Source organism: Budorcas taxicolor, chromosome 5, assembly GCF_023091745.1.
Source record: "Budorcas taxicolor isolate Tak-1 chromosome 5, Takin1.1, whole genome shotgun sequence".
NCBI lineage: Eukaryota > Metazoa > Chordata > Mammalia > Artiodactyla > Bovidae > Budorcas > Budorcas taxicolor.
The window spans coordinates 86,907,461-86,921,661 of record NC_068914.1 but is presented as its reverse complement, the minus strand read 5'-3'; the positions used below and the strand labels follow the sequence as shown (position 1 = coordinate 86,921,661).

Below are 14,201 nucleotides of genomic sequence, written 5' to 3'. Positions count from 1 at the left end.
TTGTACATTTTTTGATGATGGCCATTCTGACCTCAATATAGTTTTGATTTGCATTTCTCTAGTAATGAGCAATATTGAGCATCTTTTCACATGTTTATTGGACATCTCTGTGTCTTCTTTAGATAAAGGTATGCTCAGTTCTTATGCCCATTTTTTGATTGAGATATTTGTTTTCTGATATTGAGTTGTATGAGCTGCTTTTTTTCTTGATGAGTCTGGCTAATGGTTTCTCAGTTTTATCTTCACAAAGAACCAGCTTTTAGGTTTACTGATTGTTGCTATTGTTTCCTTCATTTTTTTTTTTTCAATTATTTCTGCTCTGATCTTTATGATAACTTTCCTTCTAGTAACTTTGTTTTTTGTTGCTGTTCTTCCTCTTCTTTTTTTTTAGTTGTTTTATGTGTAAGATTAGGTTGTTTGTTTGAGATTTTTCTCATTTCTTTGAGGTGGACTTGTATTGCTATAACCTTCCCTCTTTGCACTGTTTTTACTGCATCCCGCATGTTTTGAGTTGTGTTTTGCTGTCATTTGTTTCTAGGTATTTTTTAATTTCCTCTTTTATTTTTAAAATAATTTCTTGGTTATTTAGAAGCATATGGTTTAGCTTCCAGTTGTCTGTGTTTTTTACAGTTTTATTTCATGTAGTTGATAACTAATCTTATGTCACTGTGGTCAGAAAAGGTACTTGATACAATTTTGGTATTCTTAAATTTACCAAGATATAATTTATAATCCAAGATGTGATCTATCCTGGAGAATGTTTCCTGTGCACTTGAGGAAAAAAAAAAAAGGTATATTTCTACTGCTTTTGGGTGGAATGTCCCATTAATATCAATTAGGTCCATCTGCTGCAATATGTAATTTAAGGCTACTGTTTACTTATTAACTTTCTGTCCACATGATCTGTCCTTTGGTGTGAAAGTGGTGTTAAATTCCCCCACTATTACTGTGTCACTCTCAGTTTCACCTTTTATAATTGCTAGTATTTGCCATATATATTGAGGTGCTCCTATGTTGAATGCATATATATTTATAATTTTTATGTCTTCTTCTTGGAATGATCCCTTGATCATTATTTAATGTTCTTCTTTGTCTTTTGTAATGGTCTTTATTTTAAAGTCTATTTTGTCTGATATGAATATTGCTACCCCTGCTTTCCTTTCATCTCATTCTCAGCATGAGAAGATAGCATTTCCAGCTCAAGAAGAGTTCAAAATTCAAAGTTCTAAGTAACAGTTTCTACTGGATACAGATTAACACTGGTGTAAAAAAATCTCAGAATCATAAGTCAAATCATTTAAGCAGGAATAGTGGTGAGAATTACTTACAGAACTAAGGCTTAATTAGGTCTAAATGAGAGTATGCGATGGCAATATGATTTGACAATGTTGATATAAAATAGGATAATTCCAACTAGCAAGTGAAAATCCCTGATTATTTATGTAATAAACATCAAAGGATACTAACAGCAAAAAAAAAAAGTGCCTCGTAATGAACGTTCACATCATCAACAACAGATTTGCTAAAAGAACTGAACCTGTGTCTGTTCACCCTTTTAAGTCAGTTTGTCAAACTGAAGATATGCATGCCAATTCCTTTTAAGTGTGCAAAACTAAATTATAATGTCAAGGGGTACACACTTGGATAATAAAACCATAAAGGTACATGCATTAACACATGTGTCATTATTCTTTGAAAACTGAGTGCTCTGATTAGGAGGGGCACATGGAAGGAAATTCTGGGTGGCAGGTAAAGGTGTATTTTTGACCTTGCTAATGGTTACAAAGACTTTTGCCTTATGATAATTCATTGTGTTTTCTACTTTTTGTCTTGTTTTCTCTATTTTTAACAATAAAAAAGAGAAAAAAAAACACAAAATAATGATTTCCTCACTTAAAAACAATTAAGAAAATTCACTGATAGTCTAACTGCAAAATTGTACAGATATTTTAACAGGATTTCTTCATACAGGATGAAAAATGATCCTTGAAGGAAACATACAATTACATGAAGAAATGAAGAGTACCTGATAGGAAACATAGGGAAATATATGTAAAGTCTTAAAATCTATTGATGATAAAAAAATACTAAAGTGCCTTGTGTGTTCATATTATATACAAAACTAACAATGATAAGAGAATAAGAGTTGAGATAATGAGTTAAAATGTTTTGAAGACCAAGCACTTTTGAGAATTTGTTACAAAACTAGTTTATAACAGATTCTAAAATATCCATTATGTATGTTGAAATCTTTAGGGCAACTATTAAGATAATAGTTAAAGAAAGTAAAACTAACAAGGTAATAATGGAAAATATATAAAGAGATAGATAGATAGATATGAAGAAAGGAGTTCAGATGATAGATGAATATTCAAATCCACAGGAGGAAAGGAAAGATAAAGATGTGAGATATGTGAATAAAATAAAAGAAATAGTAAAATGATGTTTTACCAGATATAATTATAAATTATCTAAACACTCCCAATAAATGACAAAGATTACAAATTTAAGTTTACATTTAAGCCAAACTATCTACTGTTTTTGAGATACATGTCAAATATAAAACATGAGAAAGTCAAAAGCAAATCTAAGAGGTAAGATAAATGATATAAACATTACACAAATGCAAACAGTTTTAATTATTCACTTAATAAGCAAAGTAGAATTTAAGGCAAGAAACATTTCCAGAAAAGAATAAAAACCCTGAACATCTTTTTCAGGAAATAAGGACAAGCTAAAAGAATGACAGGGTAACTTTTAACAGACACCAAAGGTGTTCCCACTGGGCAAATTTAGAACAATTTAAGCACCCCCCAAAAATGATAGTATCATATGAAAAACTAGTGAATAACAAAAGAAATCCTAAGCCCACAATTATAAAATAATTTTAAGTGTTAAGTTTAATGAGGAAGGAGACATTCGTATAATCAAAAAATCTACCCAAATATTCATCAACTACCATCTGTATATAACTACCATCTGTATAACTCTTAGAATGCCCTCCCAAAAATAATATTAACTAGAAAATGAGACAGTAACTTTTTGATAGGGAAAATTAGCATAAAACACTTTGATCAACTGATGAAAATTAACCTAATCAGAAATGGGACAAATCAAAATTTTATGCCACCAGATACCATACAATAAGAAGAGCACAGTACCACTTCTGTGATACTCTACTCAAAAATGCCATCATGAGGGGAAAAAAAAAATCACACAAAGCCATAATAAAAGAAATTCTGAAAAGTAGCTGAAATTCCATCTACAAAAGTGTCAAAAATACCAAGTTAACAAAACCTGAGAAACTATTTCAGATCAAGTAAAAAACAATAACAACAACAACAAAACAACAACAGAGAGGAGATGGTTATATTCAATTCTGAATGGGACCCATTTGGTAAAAGATATTATTTGGACAATTAGTGAAATTGAGTGGAGTCTTAAAGTTAAATGGTAAAAATATGTCAATGCTAATTTTTTATTATTACATTATGACTTTCTAGGAGAATTCAATAGAGTAACATACTGCTCATAGCAAACACCCTCTTCCAACAACACAAAAGGTCACTCTACACATGGACATCATCAGATGGTCAATACTGAAATCAGATTGATTCTATTCTTTGCAGTCAAAGTAGGAGAAGCTCAATACAGTCAGCAAAAGCAAGACTGGGACCTGACTATGGCTCAGATCATGAATTCCTTATTGCAAAATTCAGACTTAAATTGAAGAAAGTAGGGAAAACTACTAGACCATTCAGTGAAGTGAAGTCGCTCAGTCACGTCCGACTCTTTGTGACCCCCATGGACTGTAGCCTGCCAGGCTCCTCTGTCCGTGGGATTTTCCAGGCAATAGTACTGGAGTGGACTGCCATTTCCTTCTCTAGGGGATCTTCCCAACCCAGGGATCGAACCTGGGTCTCCCGCATTGTAGACAGACGCGGGAGGAGCCATCTGAGCCAGCAGGGAAGTCCCTAAACCATTCAGGTATGACCTAAATCAAATCCCTTATGATTATACAGTGGAAGTGACAAATAGATTCAAAGGATTAGATCTGATAGATAGAATGCCTGAAGACCTATGGATGGAGGTTCATGACATTGTACAGGAGGCAGTGATCCAGACCATTCCCAAGAAGAAAAAATGCAAAAAGGCAAAATGGTTGTCTGAGGAGGCCTTACAAATAGCTGAGAAAAGACTAGACACTAAAAGCAAAGGAGAAAAGGAAAGATATACCCATCTGAATACAGAGTTCCAAAGAATAGCAAGGAGAGATAAGAAAGCCTACTTCAGGGATCAATGCAAAGAAACAGAGGGAAAAAATAAAATGCGAAAGACTAGAGATGTCTTCAAGAAAACTAGAGATACCAAGGAAATATTTCATGCAAAGATGGGTACTATAAAGGGCAAAAGCAGAATGGACCTAACAGAAGCAGAAGATATTAAGAAGAGATGGCAAGAATACACAGAAGAACTATACAAAAAAGAACTTAATGACCCAAATAACCATGATGTTGTGATCACTCATCTAGAGCCAGGCATCCTGAAGTTTGAAATCAGGTGGGCCTTAGGAAGCATCACTACAAACAAAGCTAGTGGAGGTGATGGAATTCCAGCTGAGCTATTTCAAATTCTAGAAGATGGTGCTGTTAAAGTGCTGCACTCAATATGTCAGCAAATTTGGAAAACTCAGCAGTGGCCACAGGACTGGAAAAAGGTTAGTCTTCATTCCAATATATCATGAATCTGTTGGACTATTCCTAAAATATATTTGTTTTAATACTGAAAATGAAGCATATAATTAACTACTTTTACACACTAAAGAAAAATCATATGAACATCTCATAGATCCAAATATATGAAAATTTTACCCTTAGTGTCAGGAACAAGACAAGAATGCTTCCTACCTCTGCTTGAATTCAACCCTGTGCAGAGGTAGTTGTCAGTACAGTAAACATCATGATTAGAAAGGGGGAAAAATAAGGCATGAGATACAGATTACAAGAGTATATGGAGAAAACTTCTAAATTCAAAAATTACTATTAGCAAGTTAAGCAAGGTGACCTCAATTATTCAAAAAGTCAATAATATTTTACTTGCCACAATAATAAACAAAAGTAAAAAATGACAAGTTACATTAGAATCAAAAAGATTAAGATTAATCACTAGGGACAAATGCAATTAAAGATGTACAAGACCCTCCCACAGAAACTGTAAAATATTATTCAGAAAAACTAAAGAAAATTTAAATAAATAGAGCAATATCCATATTCATTGGTTACAAAGCATACTATTTACATACTTCAGTTCTCTGAAATTACTAATAATCTATAATACAAACTCAAATCTCAAGTATGTGTGTGTGCGCGCATGTGTGTATATGCATTTATGCATGTATGTGTGTATAAACTGACAAATTCTAAAACTTTTATGGTGATGTAAAAAGCTAAGAATATCCTATGTGTTCAGAAAACTATTGTCCTGTAAGCCAAATCTGGCCTTCCACTCATTTGTAAATTAAGGTTCATTGGGGCATAGCCCTAATTAGCCATTCATATATTGTCTATGGTGCTTTTATGCTACAACAGCCCTAGAGAACATAGGGGCAACCTACTTCCCAGTCCCTATTTGTATCTTGTTCTTTATATCTTGACCTCTGACCTAGAAAATCTTGGAAAAAAAAAAGAAAATAACTACAAAATACATACAACTACTTATTAAGATAAGATAGGATAAACATAAACAGAATCCTAAACAAGGTCTTCACATATTTAGTCATTTCATTAATGTCAAATGACATAAGATTGTTCAATAAAGAAAGAAAATATCTTCAACAAATGCCCCTGGATCAAAGTAAATCTTACCTCAAATCATATGCAAAAATTAATCCCAGAGGAATCATAGATCTAAATATGAAAGTTTAAACAATAAAACTTATAGAATATAACACTGGAAACATCATTATGGGTCAAATAACAAATATTCCTTAAACAGAACAAAAGAGATCAGAAAGGAATAAATTACTGTTACCACCTAAATTAAAGTTATGAACCTCTGTTCAACAAAATACATAGTTCAAAGAGTAAAAAAGTCATGCTAATACAGAGGAGAAGATATTTCCAAGACATAATAAGGAAAGAAGTAAGAAAATAAGGGAAACACCTGAACATACACTTCATAAGGGGATAACCAAATGGCTATTAGGCTACCAAAGTGTGCTCAGCCATATAAATTATCAGGAAGCTAATATCCAAAAGGAAATATATTTTTTAAATTAATAATACAAAGTACCAACAAAGACATACTACAGTGAGAATGGCATGTGAAAAATTCTGGAAAACAATTAATCATTATTTACTGAAGATGAAAATACACATACCCTGTGGCTCAGAAATTTTACTCCTACATGTACAGACAATACCAAATTACAACTGTAATATCTAAAACACATGTACTGGAATATTTCAATCAGTTAATCATAATATTCAGCAACTGGTGACAAGCCAAAAATCTGTCCAGAGTAGAATGGATAAATAAATTGGGATATATTCAAAAAATAGAAAATCATACAGCAACAAATATAAAAAACTTTGCCACATGCATGGATAGATTCCATAGACATAATTCTGAGAGATACAAACTAGATACAAATAAATATATGATTTTATTTACTTGAAGCTTAAAAATATGCAAAACTCTTTTACAGTGCTAGAAGGTAGGATTCAGGTTTAATCTGGGAGGAAGGAAGGGCACAGTCAGAATTCCTGAATGCTAGTGATATTCTACTCTTCATATGGGGGTGGTTACATGATGTATTTGCATCTAACAAATTCAATGTGCTGTATGATGTATATTCATCATCTCGGTGCTTTATTTCAATTAAAAGATATACTAAAATTAGAACAGGAATACAGCCATTAAAAAGTAGGAAATTATGCTATTTGCAACAATGTGGATAAATCTTGAGGGTATTAGGCCAGTGAAAAAAGATGAACAGAGGCAAAAACTGTATGATCTCACTTATACGTGGAATCTAAGAAAACCAAAGTCACAGAAACAACTGGTTAGTGGTTGCCAGGGATCAGCAGGTAGGAGAAATGAGTGAAGCTGGTCAAAGGGTAAAATCTTCCCGTTATAATACAAATATAAATAAGTTCCTGGGATGTAATGTACATCATAGTGATAATACAATACCATACTGTATTTCTGAAAGTTGCTAAGAGAGTAGATTTTTCAAGTTCTCATCAAATACAAAAAAGAATATATACACACACCTTAAACTCACACACTGTTCTATATCAATTACTTCTCAACAAAGCTGGAAAGATAAAAAATAAAAGTTGATCAAAAAAAAAAGTTCAAGAGAAGAAAATTATTCTGGATTTGATTTTCAACTAACACTCAGAAAAGTTCAGTTGAAAGCATGATTCATGTTCAGTTGGGTATCAAATACTGATAGAGCTGTGCTTTGCTTGAAAGTGAAAGTGAAGTTGCTCAGTCGTGTCCGACTCTTTGCAACTCATGGACTGTAGCCTACCAAGCTCTTCTGTCCATGGGATTTTCCAGGCAATAGTACTGGAGTGGATTGCCATTTCCTTCTCCAGGGGATCTTCCCAACCCAGGGATTAAATCCAGGTCTCCCACATTGTAGTCAAACGCTTTGCCATCTGAGCCACTGGGGAGTGCTGTGCTTAGTCACTCAATCATGTCTGATTCTTTGGGTCCCCATGGACTGCAGCCCACCAGGCTCTTCTGTCCATGGGGATTCTCCAGGCAAGAATACTGGAGTGGGTTGCCATGCCCTCCTCCAAGGGAGCTTCCCAACCCAGAGATGGAACCCAGGTCTCCCCTACTGCAGGCAGATTCTTTACCATCTGAGCCACCATCAGGGAAGCCCAAGAATGCTGGAGTGGGTAGTTTATCCCTTCTCCAGGGATCTTCCTGACCCAGGAATCAAACCGGGGTCTCCTGTATTGCAGGTGGATTTTTTGCCAGCTGATCTACCAGGGAAGCCCAGTTACAGAGCTAATAAACTTCAAATTAGTTTTCTAAACATGAAAAAATTACATTAAGATGAAACTTCTGATTCTCTCAAACCAGAAATACTTGTAAAAACTACTTTATGTCCCTTTCAAAGCAGAAAAATTTCAAGACCATTCTGCATTTCTGTTTGAAAAACTGGGTATGGCTGATGTTAGGAATTCAAAGGAGTATAATATGGTATTGTTTTTTAGGTACACACATTGCTAAAACAATTGTTGCTGTTGTTCATCACTCAGTTGTGTACAACTCCTTTGTCACCCCATGGACTGCAGCACACCAGGCTTCCTGTCCACTGTTTCCTGGAGTTTGCTCAAACTCATGTCCATTGAGTCAGTGATGCCATTCAACCATCTTGTCCTCTGTCGTCCCCTTCAATCTTTCCCAGAATTAGGGTCTTTTCCAATGAGTTGGCTCTTGGTATCAGGTGGCTAAAGTATTGGAGCTTCATCTTCAGCATCAGCCCTTCTAATGACTCTTCAGTTGGTTTGCTTTAGGATTGACTGGTTTGATCTCCTTCCAGTCCAAGGGACTCTCAAGAGTTTTCTCCAGTACTGCAGTTCCAAGGCATCAATTATTTGGCACTCATCCTTTTTCACTGTCCAGCTCTCACATCTGTACATGACTACTGGAAAGCCCATAGCTTTGACTATATGGACCATTGTCAGCAAAGTAATGTCTCTGCTTTTTAATATGCTGTCTAGGTTTCTCATAGTTTTTCTTCCAAGTGGCAAGTATCTTTTGACTATATAGCTGCAATCACCATCTGCAGTGATTTTGGAGGTGAAGAAAATAAAGTATGTCACTGTTTCCATTTTTCTCCATCTGTTTACCATGAAGTGATGGGACCAGATGCCATGAACTTAGTTGTTTGAATGTTGAATTTTAAGCCAGCCTTTTCACTCTCCTCTTTCACTTTTATCAAGATGTTCTTTAGTTTCTCTTCGCTTTTTGCCATTAGGGTGGTGTCATCTGCATATCTTAGGTTATTGATATTCCTCCTGGTAATCTTGATTCCAGCCTGTGCTTCATTCAGCACACCATTTGCATGATGTACTCTGCATATAAGTTAAATAAGCAGTGTCACAATATACAGCCTTGACATACTCCTTTCTCAATTTGTAATCAGTCCATTGTTCTATATCGGACTAACTATTGCTGGTTCTAACTATTGCTTCTTGATCAGCACACAGGTTTCAAAAGAGGCAGGTAAGGTGGTCTGGTATGCCCACCACTTTAAGAATTTTCCAGTTTGTTGTGATCCACACAGTCAAAGCCTTTAGCCTAGTCAATGAAGCAGAAGCAGATGTTTTTCTGAAATTCTCTTGCTTTTTCTGTGATCCAATGGATGTTGGCAATTTGATCACAGGCTCCTCTGCCTTTTCTAAATCCAGTTTGTACATCTAGAAGTTCTTCGTTCACATAATACTGATGCCAAGCTTGATGGATTTTGAGCAATACTTTGCTAACATGTAAAATGAGTACAGTTGTACAGTAGTTTGAACATTCTTTGGCATTATCTTTCTTTGAGATTGGAATGAAAACTGACCTTTTCCAGTCCTGTGGCCACTGCTGAGTTTGCCAAATTTGTTGGCATATTAAGTGCAGCACTTTAATAACATCATATATTAGGATGTGAAACAGCCCATCTGGAATTCTATCACCTACACTAGCTAAGTGACTTAGCAGCAGCAGCAGCAGCAGCAGCAGCAGCAGCTTTGTTCATTAATAGTGCTTTTTAAGGCCCACTTGACTTCACAATCTGCGATGTCTGACTAGGTGAATGATCACACCATTGTGGTTATCTGGGTCATTACAACCTTTTTTGCATAGTTTTTCTGTGGATTCTTGCCACCTCTTCCTAATATCTTCTGCTTCTGTTAGGTCCATACCATTTCTGTCCTTTATTGTACCCATCGTTGCATGAAATGTTCCCTTGGTATTTCCAATTTTATTCAAGAGATCTCTAGTCATTACCATTTTATTGTTTTCCTCTATTTCCTTTCATTGATCACTTAGGAAAATCTTTTGCATCTCTCCTTGCTATTCTTTGGAAATCTACATTCAGATTGGTCTATCTTTCCTTTTCTCCTGTCTTTCACTTCTTATTTTCTCAGCTATTTGTAAGGCCTTTTCAGACAACCATTTTGCCTTTTTTCATTTCTTTTTCTTGGAGAAAAAGAAGCTAAAACAGTAATGCCTTAAAACTTACTGTATCTTCCATAGAAAATGTTTTTATGAAATTCTTTCAACCACATGCCACACAATTTTTCATCAATTCTCTTCTGTTAAGATCCCCTTAGTCACAGTAATGGAGACATGATACATACATTAAGAAACCTTCAAATATCTATTATAGGAATAGAGTATCGGTAGACTGAATGCTCTGCAGTATATTGTAATTAAAATCTCTTTTATGAATAGAAAATAAAAGCAAACCAAACAAAAATATTCAGTTGCTCTACAGCATGAATCCAATAGTGAAGACAGTGTCAGTAAAAATGCAGGACCCTTAACAGTTTAGCAACGTGATTGCCTAATCAATAACTTCAGACGCTTCCCTCTATAATTTTCATAGAACAAAAAGATAGAATGAAATGAGCTTTCAAGCCTAAGCTTTAAGACGTAAGAAGCATGTTTTTCAATAGATGCTATAATTCAAATTCCTAAATATGTAGTTAAAGTTATGACAAAAAGCATCAGAATAAGCACTGGGCTCTTCTAACTTATTTAGCATGTGACACAAATGTTCTCATCTGACAAATGTAACACTGGAACAAAATTATCTACAGATGATACCTGCAACTCATAATTTCTGAAAGGACAGTTGTTAAGTGTTAGCCCATATTTGAAGGTATCCTCAAATTCATCCTTTTAACAAATCTTGACTGAGCATCTTCTAAGAACAAAAGCCATACTGTAAATGCCGTAGCAGAGAAACTTGACCTTTAAACAGCACTGAATTAAGAAGTGAAGTTAAGACATAAGGGAAAATAAGTTCAAAAAAAGTCTTTGATATTTGTTGAATGATATAAAGTAAAAGGTGACAAGGACCATAAGAAAGTTATTTAAGTTATGGTATTTCATAAAGGTGAAAGTAGGACATTCTAGTTGTAAAAGTTAGAAAAGACTACAGGGTAAAGTAACACATAAGGTGAGCTATGAATAAGTTTCTAATCCTTTCTGAATATGTGTGCGTTTACATATTATACATGTATTATTCAGCATGGACATGAATAAATATTAAAACAGCTCAATGTCAATGGAATGGTGCAGAACAGAGACAATGTCAAAATTCAGTAATCAGCATTTGGCAATAGATTTCCCTCCAAACTACACTCACAAAGTGTGTTATAAACAACTTCAGGTTGCTTCATTACACATTAACCTAGGTAATTGAGAACGAACTTGATAATTTTAAATGTTTAAAAGAATTCAAAAAATGCATGACCTATGGATGACTCAAATTTAACTCGAAGAAGTTAATCTTAACATTTTCAGAAACTCTCAAAACCACATATGTGTGTATCTTTACAGATATTTTGCTATTTCCGTTTGTCACTAAGAGTTTTCATATTTTTAAAATCCATGTCACTTCACCATTTCTAGCCCTAAAATTATTATTCACTGAAATAACATTTTAGTTTTAAAAGATCAATTACTTTGATAACTCATAATCATTAGAATTTATTGACGATATGTAGGTAATTGTAATAATGTAAGATATAAATTTTAACTTGCAGATTTCAACTACAGATTAATTTTAAGCAATTTTGCAACTTTATTTGGAGCATATGTCTCCACATATTTTAAGCTCTTCTTCCTTTTCTCCTTATTATATAAAAGTAATTCATCACAGGAAATAAAATCATGTGCCTAGTTAATACATAATTTTCCAGATACATCTAAATTCAAATAAAAACATGACCACTATATTACTGACATAGTATTGATATCTAAATCAGTAAATGGACTGTATAGGCATAATGAAATTGCTGGTAAAACTCAACTATACTGTATGCTCTTGAGATTAAAAAAGCTATCTATTTAAATTTCTTTCCAACACAACAGCTATATGATAGGCAGACAGTAGAAACCAGTCAAATTGATAAATGGATATTTTAAATTATTTAACAAAGTATCTATAATATTATTTTACTTGTCTAATTCCAAATATACTGAGAGTAAATATTAGAGTGGTTTTTTGTGTGATTAATTCTCCTTAAGTAACCTTGAATAAATGGATTTCTTCATTTATGGTACCAGCTATTGGAAATGGCCTTAAAATGTAATGGATTTAGTAACACATGTTGAACTCTTCCTGTGACACATAGAGAGGAAGTCACTGATAGATGCAGAAAGTCCTCTGGCTCAGATGTCAGGAAATGTTTGAAGTAGAACATCTACAGTTATTCCACACCTTTTTTCAACTTCATACCCTCTAAATTCTAGCTGTTTATTTTGTTTTTTAAATAACTCCTTCATGAGAGAAATAAATATTTTAAGATCAAAAGGGGTCTTCCCAGGAGGCACTAGTGGTAAAGAAATGGCCTGCCATTGCAGGAGACAAGAGATGCAGGTTCGATCCCTGGGTTGGGAAGATTCCCCTGGAGGAGGGCATGGCAATCCACTCCAGTATTCTTGCCTGGAGAATCCCATGGACAGAGTAGCCTGACAATCTACAGTCCAAAGGGTGGCAAAGAGTCGGACACAAACTGAAGGGACTTAGCACAAACAGAAGATCAGAAAAGGGTGGTTCTTGCTATTATTCTATAAAATAATGTTCAATACTTAAAAGATAATGAAAAAATTGATAATAAGAATACAAAACTATGACTTCTATAGCATCATAATATCAGACTTGCAAGTAATTAGAACTAAACAAGTTCAGTTATTTTTTCCTGATGAATTATTCCAACCCCAGACTGAACACAGGGCACCCACTATAGTTCTAGCTCCAGAATACTGCTCAAAGAAATCCATTCTACCATGAGATACTCTAAATGTCACAAATATCTTCCCTGTAGTGAACAAAATAGTGCCTCTCTGTCTCTTCATCCTTTGAGACTATATTTTATTTTCTGCATTCTTGTCTCAACATCAAGTAACTGTTCCCCCATGTCTAGAGCAAAATAGTTTAAGAATTTGAAGACAATTATTATGACTATTCAGAGACTTTGCATTTTTCAGGTTAAACATTCCTTCCTTCATTCATATGACATAGCATCTATCACTTTATTCAAGATGGTAGCCATAATCAGATATATAGTTGGCATTCAATAATCTCAAATAGAGAAATGAAAACAAACACTCCAGATTTGCTTCTACCAGAGCAAAGTACAAGAGTATTTAATTGAAATCACATGAAATTGCAAACACTCAATTTTTGAGCTACAATAATGACAGTTTCATATAGTTCAACATAATAGCATTATCTTCCTTAATGTAAGTATTGCGTATTCCTCAATAAATTCTCCAATTCCATTAGCTTTTCTAACAGCTATGTAACACCACAGCATTATATTGGGTTTGAAGCCAAATAAATCCCACTGGCAATTTTCCCATTGACAGCTGGTCTTCTGCAATAAACTTTACAGAATATTATAATGTAGGATTTTACTTACCAGCCACTTACCAGTTTTTTATTCTTCAAAAGGTATTTTTATCTCTTAGAGAACCACTGTAGCCTTAATCATATAGTATCTTCCTATATGTCAGTCATATAGTAAGTGGAAGATAAGTAAATTCAATTTGATTATACAGTGGAAGTGACAAATAGATTCAAGGGACTAGATCTGACAGAGTATCTGAAGAACTATGGAGAGAGGCTCGTAACATTGTACAGGAGGTGATGATCAAAACAATCCCCAAAGAGAAGAAATGCAAAAGACAAAATGGTTGTCAGAGGAGGCCTTACATAGCTAAGAAAAGAAGACAAGCGAAAGGCAAAGGAGAAAAGGAAAGATATATCCATCTGAATGCAGAATTCCAAAGAATAGCAAGGAGAGATAAGAAAGGCTGCCTAAGTGATCAATGCAAACAAATAAAGGAAAACAACAGAACAGGAAAGACTAGAGATCTCTTCAAGAAAATTAGAGATACCAAAGAAAAATTTCATGCAAAAACAAGCAAAATAAAGGATAGAAATGATATGGATTTAA

General features: G+C 34.2%; 1 protein-coding gene across 1 annotated transcript in view; it reads right to left on the bottom strand.

The window, feature by feature from the left end:
* The window catches only part of CPNE8 (copine 8), a 269,508-nt gene that overhangs the window by 197,140 nt on the left and 58,167 nt on the right, over positions 1 to 14,201 (bottom strand). The gene's annotated exons all lie outside the window — the stretch shown is intronic.